We start from the raw sequence: 10060 nt of genomic DNA on the forward strand, positions 1-10060 counted from the left end.
TTTAGACTCAAAATTTGATGCTAAGGTTTTACCAACTGTAGAGAAATAGTCTATGAATTTATCAGCTGTCTCTTTATTGAGCCTATCTTGCGATGCAACTTTGCCTTTTAATCTGCTAATGCAGTCAAAAAAAGATTTAGAGTTTTTCTGACCATCTGCATTCATTAACCGCTGATAATACATTTCCTTTTTTCGTCTGATCAGTTTTTGCAGCTTGTTACGTAGTGCATTGAATTTGAGTTGATCGTTTTTGTCTCTCGTTCTCATAAAATTTTCGTATTGTTGTCGTTTTTCGGTAGCTAGATGTTTTATTTCGTTGTCAATCCACAATTTTTTATTTTTTGTACCTTTACAAATTTTTGTAGGAACAAATTTTTCAACACATTTATTCAAGAGAAACTGAAAATTTTTCATGGCTTCTTCAGAACTTAATTGATCAAGTGTTAGTTCAAACTTCTGTAATTCATGTTGCATATAAAACTGAAGATTAATAATTACGTTTGAATCATTAAGTTTTGACCACATTTTAATCAAACGATCATCATCATTTTCTTTTTCTGAATGATTCAATTTGTGTCCCGAGAATCCAAAAAAGAGCGTATAATGATCTGTTAGCGTAGTTTGTGACACTTTCAGATCAATTTTTACGTTGGAATACACGGCATCAAAACAAGAATCACCAGTCTTTGTTTCTCTAGTGCAGTTCGCATTTACTGCATAATGCAGGTCAAAAGACAGCAAGGCTTCTTGCAATGTTTTCAACTTTGAAGAAACGGTGTGATGATTTATATTGAAATCACCACATATAACTGACAACCAGTCTTCCGGAATAACAACTTTCTCAAAATGGTTTCCTAAGCTTGTGCTTAGTTTTTCGTTGGACGTGTTTGGTTTGACGTATATTGTTGTTAAAAAAAATTTAAATTATTATAGCAAAATTTCAGTGTCAAAATTTGGCACTCATTGCTGGTGTACTTGCTTACTGTTTCTAACTTTATTTTATTTTTCAGAAAAAGACCAACTCCTCCACCTCGATTTCGCTTTACACCCCTACTGACTGTGACGATTTTTTGATAACCATCTAGTTGCAAACAAGCAGTGTCATACACTTCATTTATCCATGTTTCTGTTAAGCAGACGGCTAAGGGTAGACTATCTAAACTGTTTACTAGAATTTGAAGCTGATCTAAAATTTTGTATATAGATTTTACATTTTGAAGCATGAAGATCTTTTGCATTTTGTTGTACTAAAATGATATGTACAAGTGGAAGAAAAGTGGGACGATCATTGTCTTCAATGGAGTGTAGCAGCAAAGTTTAAAGTGTTAGCGGATATGACGTTAGAGTTAAAACAACTCTGGTTACCAGAGTAAAAAACTGTTTTTTCGAAAAAAAAGCTAAATCGTAGACATAATGTATTTTTTTTGTTAAAATATTTAAAAATATATAGCCAAAAAGGAGAAAAAAAAACAAGAAAACGATGAGAAAAAAAATAAAAATTTTACTGCTAAGATCATGTATTTGGAGAAAGTTTACAAGTTTAACAACTTCAAGCGCGTAATCGTAGCAATCAGTTGATATACTTGATTTATCTTGGGTGATCCTGTTTTCACATTGAGAGAAAATAAAAGAAACGACATCTTCGAATTTAAATAGGCGCTTTATCGCAGCCATCAAATCCGATGTGCGAACAATTTATTTTTACATTGATTTTTGGTTGTAGTGACGCGTAATCGCAGTCAGTTACTATATTTCACATTTAAATATTTATACAGTTATCTTTATATATTCATATGAGACGCGTAATCGCAGTCACATTTTTTGTTTTACAGTAAATCAGAATTAATCTAAATCAATTTAAAAAAAAGAGGAAAAATCTAGAAATTTTGACGTATCTAATTGAATACTTTTTTTACGGGGCCTCAAAATAGGAACTGCTTCCCAAAAATGCCAATAAGATTAGAATAAAATTAGCACAAAACAAATTTTTTTTTAATTTGTTCACTAAACGTGTCTGCTTTTTTTTTGTTCAGTCAGCACTTAAAGATTTTTTGAAGTCAAGTGACTTCTCTCTGTCATCATCAACTTTGTCGTCATCATCAAGGCAGTATTTCCTTTTTTGTTTTTCTCGTTTGATCGGGTTTTTGACAATTTCAAGATCGCTAATTTGATTGATGTTGTGATATCCAGTATCATTGTTGCCTCAGCCCTAAGTTCAGCTTCAAACTTTGGTAGTCGTTCATTCAAGAAAATAGGTTTTTTATTCTGGCTGTTTTTTGCAGTTTTTAACTTTCTTCCTGCCCCAAACACTCTGTCTTTCTCGTCGAAATAGACAAACTTGCAAATAACCGAGTCATTTTGATCTCCATTAGCAGTTCCCGGTAAAATATGACATGCTTTTATTCTGTTCTCAGTGAGATTTATTTTCAGAAAATCGCTAAAAAATCTCAAGGTATTCTTCAGTACATTTTTGCAATCTCTTGGATCAAAAGGCGGATTGCAGATAATTGGGCAGTCTTTGCTCGTGTACTTTTCTTGTGCTCTGAGGCGCTCATTCATATCAAATTGCATTTTTTCAAGATTTTTTATTTTACTTTCTTGTTCTTTGTTTTTTGCGATCAAACCTGTGACCGAATTCTGCAATTGATCCACCTGCTTCTTCAGTTGACTTGATTCACCCTCCATTTCCATTCAGCTGCGAGTCTGGTCAAAAATTAATTGTAGCAAGGATAAATGCAAACTTGTAACGAATACGAGTAAAAAAAGAGAAAGAGAAACAAAAATCCGCAAATGAACTGTTAAATATTAGACAATGGCCGTTCCCATTTCTTACACACGAGCTGGGTACATAGTAGAAAACTAGTGTTTTAATATAGAAATGATTATGCAAACACGTTATTAGATTTAGATATGCTAGTGTGATCTACTTAAAACAATATACTGTTTTCAACATTCTGCCACTTTTTTTTTGTATGCTACACAATACGTTTTGTATATCCCACTTCCATTAAACTCGTTTCCCAAAAAACCTTTGACGCCTTATGCAGTCTCGAACTAGTAATCTCTGTTCTTCTTGTCATATTTTTTCTATTCTTCACTGGCTAATCAACCTGCATGGTTTGTATGCCATAATAAAAAAAATTTTCAACCATAATTTATTTCCGATTCTGTAAAAGGATCTGTTTTCCGTTTCAGGAACTGAATGGAGAGGAATTAGACGAAAAAACAGTTGTAGATTATTAATCCCACTCATATGTAGAATGGGTGTATCCAGAAACATAACGCACAAAATGGTCAAGCCGTGCCATATTTTTGAAATTTTGTTACCCCAACGGAAATTCAGGACTTTTCCATTGTAGCGCCCAGCTTAGTGGTCCAGTGATCTATATCCCTCCATTAACCCAATCATACTATGATGTGGGATGTGGCGTCAAGTCGAGGTGGCTATAGTATGAAATAATTTGAAATACTATAAAAACGACACGGAGACGTCACAATAACACACACATTCTTGCCATGTGTGAACACGGCAAGAATGTGTGAATTCTCCGTGAATATATTCATTCCTATTTTGTGCATTTAAGATATCTGAAATTCAAAAAAAAGCAACTTAGTGATCAATTAAAACGCTTAAGGCGATTACTGTTTTGGTGAGGGGTGTAGAACTACAAAGTGTGATAATGCGTCTACGATAAAAAAAAATTGTAAACTTTTTTCTGAGGATAATTTGATGGAGCCTTTCGTATCCATTGAGGTACGGCGATTGAAGTATTATGATTGTTCCAGAGATTACTGCTAGGTGCTATTAAGAACTTTGTCCTTGTTTTGTTAGTTTGACAATCTATGCGGTCTTGTGTAAGTAATGCTATCCAAGTTTTAATATTGGGAAATTAATGTTTTTGTCTAATTATTGCGTGTCTTTTCACGACCGGGATGGCCTGAGAGACTGTGTGTATAGGAGATTATTAAAAGTAAACAGAGTGGTAACTAGATATTTGGACGGTTTGGTTTCTTGGAGATAATATAGTAATTGGTTTGATTCGTTTCTGCTTAAATCTTGGAAACGGCGATAGTAGTGTAAGACTCTTTTGTTGTCTGTTTCATATTGTTTCCAAAAGAAATGGTCTTAAAAGAGAATTCTGTTGTTGTCGCATGTAAAAAAATTCAGCTTGCTCAGTCTTCTCTTTGCAGAAACAGTCATAAATTTCTGGTTATTTAAGTATGAAATCTTTCTTTACCGAGAAAAAAATTTTCTTATATTTATTAACACTTCATTATCGGCATTTTGTGAGTAGCTGAAATTGGCTCAGATTCATTTCTTTTTTGAGTAGCATCTCTATATTTTACTATTGAATATGCTTGCTGGTGAGTTTGTTTTTGTTGAGCATGTTTGCTGCGCTTATTTTGGAAAAGTTCTAATGGTTGTCTTTTGTTATGTATTTTGTATGAGAAACTGGAAGGTAGATGTTAGATTCGAACTGTACTTTAAAATAGTTATCTTCTATATTTGAGTATAAATGAAAAAGTGGTGATTCTACCATTGCATCTAGAGTTATGTTGTTAATGCATTCTTTTGAAACGGCATAGTGACATTGTTCTTTAATGTGAAACGACAGTGAAATGGAACGACAGTGAAAAAAGTTGTCGTTTTTAGTGAACGACTTAACCGATCTGAAGGTTAAATATTTTTGCCTTCTATACAAACAAGGTGTAAGCGTGTGAACTTCAAGTAAAAGATTTGAAGTTTGTAAACCATGTGATTTGGTATATTGTTTTGTGTTAATGGAAAGAGTATTGGTTTTCAGACAAAATGGTAAAAAAAAATTAGAAGTAAATTGTATTTGTATTTCGATATAATTGTGAGAAAACCATCATAATTGCGGATTTCGTTTTTTCGATGGTTGAAATTTTAAAACTCCTCCTAATTTTGACCATAGGGGGTAAGTTGATTGGTTTCAAATTGATGTCTTCTGAATATAGGTTTCTGGAAAAAAATTATATAGTGATGCTTTGTGATTTTTGGCTTCGAGAGTCTTGCGTTGTTTATTTAAGGTCTCCAACATTGCGTCTGTTGTTTTTTTGTCTTGAATAAAGAAGTCATCTAAATTTGTGAATTTTTGTTGTGTTCTGATAGTTCTAATAAAGGTGTGAATGTGGTACTCATAAGAGATAGAAATGCGCCTTGGCTGATAGAAATAGCAGAAAATAGTAGCTTAAAGCAGTATTAATTTCCTGAAATGACAAAATTTGTTAAACTCTGTGAGGGTTCATCGAGCGGCATTTGTTGGTATGCGCTGATGTCGGCCATTGAGAAAAAAAGTCCCTTATTAAGTGTTAAGATAAAGGGTAGTGGCTCCATTGGCCAAATCTATTTTGCTTTGTCAATCATTGTGTTAAATTGACGGACAGTCTAAGACATTTCTAGTAACTCTTTTTTCTTGAGAAATTTTACTTGGTTAATAAATGTATTTCCCGTAGTGACTGAATCTGTCTTCACAGGAGCAATTGAATTGAAGTGCATGAGAGTTTTATGTTTTTGTTGTCGTTGTTGTTATTGTTGTTGTTGTTGTTGTATTTTCTCCTGTAATTGTAAAAGAATGCGAATGGCAGGCTGGTTTCTGAAAACTGCTGCTGCTTTCACAGGCAGAATTAACTCTACTTTGTTTATGCCACCATTAAATTTAGAATTTGTGGTGCAGCTTTTAAAATGGACTACTAGATTAGCTAATTGTTCCAACTGTTTTCGTTTTAGTTTTGTGTATTCAAAATTGAACATCGGTAGGAAAGTTTTGTTTTGTTTCTGTGAACTGAAGTGTATCGTATGATTTTCGAAATTTTCTTGTTGTGCTTGATTCAAGTTCCTTTTGTTTAGCTAATTTGAAACTGTATTTTAAAAAAGGTATCATGTGTTCCATGCTTTACAAATTTTGCAACATAGACATCCATGAATTTAGAAATTTCATTCAATAGATACTTTGTGGTTTGCTAATCAATTAAAGAGATATCTTGTTGTAGTTAGCCGAAATATCCTTTGGTTAAAGTTAATGGGTGGTTTGAGGGATTCTGTATCAAAATGCGTTTAAAAATTGAGAGGAAACTCTTAATTTGTAATATCAATTAGGTAGAAGTAATTATTTTTCAGTGTATTTCCGAAATTGACGAAAAAGTCTATTTATTATGTGTTGTGGCTTCTGCTCGAGAGTGATCAGTTGGTTGTAGTGTCAATGAGTAAGGGAGGTGTACCCAAACATTACTTTTATTTGAGGTTGGAGAATTGTAACTTTTGGCAAGAGAGTCACATTCTTCCTGACAACTCAAATATTAGTCTTCTTGGTCTTGATTTCGTTCTAAAAGTAAATCTTTGAAAAGTTGTTCAAGTAATTGTTCTTCCGCGGAGTTATTTTGCGTTTTAGCGGTTTCAGAGGGAGAATGTGATGTCAACTGTTTGTTGTTGGTCTAAAAGCGAGTTAATGAAGTTTTGTTCATTCCTAAGTCATTTTTTGAGAACGGTCGCCAAGAGTGATACCGTCTCTGCGGTAATTAAGTGATTGTGGTCATGAAATAAGCATAGTTTCTGTTGTAAGTGGTTTTTATTGCTTCGAAAACTCGATGATTTTGGGTATGATGAACTCGATCTGCTTGGGGTTTTGAATTTATTATTTCCATAATTTTGTTTGTTGTTGTTTGAGTCGGGGATAGAAGATCTGTTGGGAATTCTATGTCGAGAAGTGTTACAGTTGACTCTACTATTGCCTCGTGAGCGATAAGTGCATGCCAATGCTTTATCGTCATTGTATTTGATGTTACCTGTTTGTTCGGGAGATTTCGATTTATTTTCATGGAGTAATTAATGGTTGTTTTGGTAAATTAGTTTTGTTGAATGGATTTGTACAGCTTCGATCAAGGCAAGTTGAAATACTATGTTCTGAACATTTTTACCAAATTTTAGAAAAACGGCTTCCCCTTAAATTTTAGAACACTTTATTATTTGTCTTTTACTGCGTTCTTCCCAAAGGCTATGTCTTGTTCCAAAATTCCAATATCAGCAACTGAGAGATTTTCAATTTCTGTCGAAACATTATTTAGTGAAGGAGAGAAAGTAATTTTTTTTGCCTATCAATATGTGTTCTAGTAAAACTCATTTAGTATCTTTTTTCTACTAATTGTGGAAATGAAAGCTGTAGTTCCGATGCTCTTGATTTGTGTTTAGTTCTCTTTTGTAAAACAATTTCGCTAGTTGTTATCTAGTGCGTTGACTAGTGTGTCTTTTATTTGTGCATTACGTATGTCTGGGTCACTATAAGCGTTTGTTCATTAGAAAGACTAGTGTTTTAATATGTTCTCTTGATGCAAATGTAATGCCTTTGAAAGCTAATTTAGCTCGTTTAGCGATTGTTGATTATCAAACGCCTTCTAAAATTCTCGGCAGAAAGATTGCCATTATTCCATTTTTTCTTAGTAAATGTGAATACAACCGTTGTGCAAGTCCTATATGTTTTGATTTTCATGAAGATGCGTTTTAGAATTCATGCTTTCATGATACGGTGTTTCAAATTGTTCTGGTCCGTCTGTCATGAAGATTTTTGATGCGATAGTATTTAAAATATCTACTGTGTTGTATGGAATCAGCACAGTCAAATGGTCTCAAGGATTGTTGTTTGGATACAGAGGCTCTAAATTAAAAATACCTTCTTTCCGAATTTCTTCGCTCAATCGGAGAAGGTGTTTGTGTTGACAGTGCTTTTAAAAATATGGCGCCGAAGCATTTGTTGTGCGTTGATTTTTTGTGAAGAAAATTGACTCACGAAGTTCATTAACTGTTGAGGCGTTAATTGTACATCTTTGTTATTTGATGATGATTTTTGAGTGAGTGTATTTAAAATTTCTGTTGCAGCATTAAAATGCATTGAGTTTTGTCTTTGTAAACGAAGTAGTGTCATATTTATCATAGATAATGTTGGCAGAGAATTGTTGAGTTTGTTTGAACTTTGTGTTAGTTCAGTTGAAATTTTTGGTTGTTGATTCTGATAGTTTTCGTAGTTAAAATCGTTTTTGTTTTTATCGTTTTGCTTTGAAGATTATATAGTAATAGAGTATTTAATGTGTGAGATGGAAACAGTGAGCCAGCGTCTAACAATATGGAAATTAAATCTGTCTCAGTAGTTTCGTTGGATTTGTATCCATTGGTTGCAAATGTATGATTGTATATAGATTTTGGTCAGTTAGTGACGCTTCCAGAGAAGAACTTGTGCTCATTTCAGTAATGTTTCAGACCAAAAATTGATAGTTTTCTGCAATATGATTTCAAAATGTGATGTATGAATGATCCGTTTTAAATTGTTGTGAACTCTCAGATGATACTTCTGTAATTGTTACAAAAGTTTTGAGGAACTAATTTGGATCATTGATGTTCTGTAATACTTCGTGTTTTTTTTGGAATTAAGGGGGTATCCTTGTCTTCTATTGATATTGTAGCTATAAAAAAATGGCGTGCAAAACCTTTAGACGGATTTACCACGATAAGAGTGTGAGTACATCTAGTATTTCATATTCTGACAAGTCTGCGTCATTAACAGAGCTTTGAAATAATTTTAAAGCCTTCCATTAAAAGTAGTTGAAGCCTTCCGTTTTTTGTCTTGCTGTTTTGTGCACGTTTCCTGCTTTAGGCTGTACAGCAGTGGTCTAAACTGCTGATGCTAGTTGTTTCAAAGTTTAAATAAAGATTTCAAAAATCTACAGCTTCAGTCAATAATGTGTATTTCGTTATACACTCCTGATAGAAATTCAATTATTGTATCCAATAGTGGATGAATTAAGGTATTATAAATAAAAGAAGAATACATATCCGTGTTGGGATCACAAATAAGAAAGGCTTTGTCTGTTGTTGATTGTTGATCGTGAAATTCTATTAAATACGAGAGAAAAGATATACGAGCAATTTGAGACGTCTTTTCTGGCAGAGGGAAAAGAGGCTGTTGCTCGATACTAAAGAAGTAATTTTTGAGTTGAAGAGCTGTGTTTCGTAATAAATTTAACATGTCCGCGTTTTGAAATTTCATAATTCCAACGGGTTTTTTGTTTTTTAAAAAACGGTTGTTTTAATGTCTGAGAATACACAGTTAAGTTTTTATCGGAATAAGTGTTTGACATAGATGATATTTGCCGCTGTGATGGCTCATTTTGGATAACATAAATGTATTTTATTTGTGAATTATTTTTGATATTAGGAAATTGGATGGATTGTGCTTTTAGATTCCTTTTTCTAGATTTAAGTGGATAAAACTGTGGAGGGTTGATAATTTTTAGCTCTAAGTTTCTCTCTAAGGGAAAAAATTCTGTTTTATTTGAATTTTTTTTTGCGGTTAGATTTTGTTAACTCACTGGTCTCACTGGTTAAAGCAGATCCATTAAGAGGGCTCTTCTTTTAGGCCTAAGGTAAAAAGAGTTAGGGCTACTTATTTCTGGGCGCTAGGTAGCCTTACTCGTTCTCTCAGACTAACGGAATCTGTAAAATAATGAAGGTAAACTTCAATTTTTGTGGTGGCAATATAATACAGCACCGGAGTCAATGGTATATAGATCATGCAAATATCTAATAGACTGAATATGGTCAGTTGCGTAAGTGCTGTATAAAAGAGTTAACAATCTTCTCAGTCTCTGATTGGCTTGAGTCGTTTATTCTGTAGTTCAGCTGCTACAGAAGGGTTTATATTATTTATATATTAATTTTGAAAAATTTCGCCTCTTAAAGTTATTTTCTTGCCTCATTCCAATAAATGAAAATTACTTCCGGAGTTTTAGCGGAATTAAACATGCAGTTTATCAATATGCAGTGCATATTTTTCATCTGCTCTTTACTATCATTGCCCAATTTTGAGACTGTTTTTCCTGAGTGAGCTTTTGTTCTCTTTATCGGCGACAACAGCAAGATTTTTGTCTCTGAAACTTCCAAGCGATAACATTTTTCAAAAGTTTTTACTGCTATTTCGTAAATTTTCCACACCATATGCAAATAATGTCACCATATGCAGCACATTTTCAATTGACCTACTATCCCAAT

The sequence above is a fragment of the Convolutriloba macropyga genome, chromosome 9, assembly GCF_964194025.1.
Source record: "Convolutriloba macropyga chromosome 9, txConMacr16.3, whole genome shotgun sequence".
Taxonomy (NCBI): Eukaryota; Metazoa; Xenacoelomorpha; order Acoela; family Convolutidae; genus Convolutriloba; species Convolutriloba macropyga.